General features: G+C 39.3%; 1 protein-coding gene and 1 pseudogene across 6 annotated transcripts in view; both read left to right on the top strand.

Annotated features, from left to right (window-relative positions):
* The window catches only part of LOC107745322 (putative nuclease HARBI1), a 4,546-nt pseudogene extending 3,883 nt beyond the window's left edge, over positions 1-663 (top strand).
* The window catches only part of LOC107745321 (band 4.1-like protein 1), a 349,703-nt gene that overhangs the window by 207,988 nt on the left and 140,269 nt on the right, over positions 1-1,446 (top strand). The gene's annotated exons all lie outside the window — the stretch shown is intronic.

Below are 1,446 nucleotides of genomic sequence, written 5' to 3'. Positions count from 1 at the left end.
GTACTATTGTGAGCTATTAGGCTATTGCAATTTCTAATATTGGTTTCCTATTTTAATGTACTTTAAAATATTATGTATTCCTGGTGAAGCAAAGCAGAGTTTTCAGCATCATTACTCCTGTCTTCAGTGATATCTTAAATAGAAAGAAAAAAAAAAAAAAAGAAAAAAAAGAAAGAAACCTAAAATGTACATCATTTAGTTACATCAATGGTCAAATAAAATGTAAATAGCACATTAAAGTTAAAAGTTACACGCTGTACAGGTCTGGTATAAAAAATGTTTTTGCTCAGGTGGCCGAAATGTCCGCCCAATAGAGAAAAGTTTTGCTCAGCAAGAAAAAAAAAATTAGAGGGAACATTGATCCTGACCCTCAGACAAGGCCACAAAACCGCTTCAATGTGGCCCTCAGTAAATCCAGGGTCAAGATCGAGATGACCTTTGGCATCCTAAACTTTCAACTGCCTTCGGCGGTTAAGGGTGTCACCAGAGCGGGCATCACAGATAGTGGTTGCATGTGCCATTCTGCACAATATAGCCACTATCAGAAAGAAGCGAGTACCACCACAAAACCAGCTTCTCCCCGATGAAATTGACCCCATCACACTTGACCACCCAGCTGGCGCAGCTGTCAGAGATGCAATCACCATACAATATTTTACTTAATAAAAGCACATTGAAACTGCAGATAGGTCTCAAATGGTTTTATGGTTTATGTGGCTAGGGAGGCAGAAAGAGAAAGTTGCATTAATAAGTATTCAGTGTTCATACTACTGTGTTGCTTGGTTTAGTAAGTTCACATACTGAGATCTGTTATTCCAGCTGTTTGATCTCAAATTAATTTTTTTTTAATTTGGAGGCTCCTCAGCTCATAGTCCAGCTCCTTTAGAGTGCAGTCCAATTCTAGGCTCCTTTTGTAAAGGGCCCTGACTGAGTCAGTTTCCACCTGAAACATAATTCCACCACAGAAAATCATTACAAGTTTTCTTAAAGTGGTCATATGATGCTGCTAAAAAGAACATTATTTGGTGTATTTGGTGTAATGAAATGCGTTTATGCGGTTTAAGGTTCAAAAAACACATTTTCCACATACTGTACATTATTGTTTCTCCTCTATGCCCTGCCTTTCTGAAACGAGTCGATTTTTACAAAGCTCATCGGTCTGAAAAACGAGGTGTGCTGTGATTGGCCAGCTATCCAGTGCGTTGTGGTTGGCCGAATACCTTAAGCATGTGACTGAAATGTTACGCCCCTTACCATACTGTGATGCCGTGTCCCGGAGCGACAAGACAAAAACATTAAAACTCATTACAAATGAGGCATTGGTTGCATCCAGTGGGGACATAATTACAGATTATAATGACTTATGCTGTCTTTTTACGCGTTGCATCACGCCGCGTACACAAAACCATGTCTGCATTTGTGATCGGAGAAATGACAAACAACAAG

Source organism: Sinocyclocheilus rhinocerous, unplaced genomic scaffold, assembly GCF_001515625.1.
Source record: "Sinocyclocheilus rhinocerous isolate Xijiao unplaced genomic scaffold, SAMN03320098_v1.1 scaffold1730, whole genome shotgun sequence".
Classification (NCBI taxonomy): domain Eukaryota; kingdom Metazoa; phylum Chordata; class Actinopteri; order Cypriniformes; family Cyprinidae; genus Sinocyclocheilus; species Sinocyclocheilus rhinocerous.
Note: the sequence above shows the minus strand (reverse complement) of the source record. Positions and strands in the feature narration are given on the sequence as shown.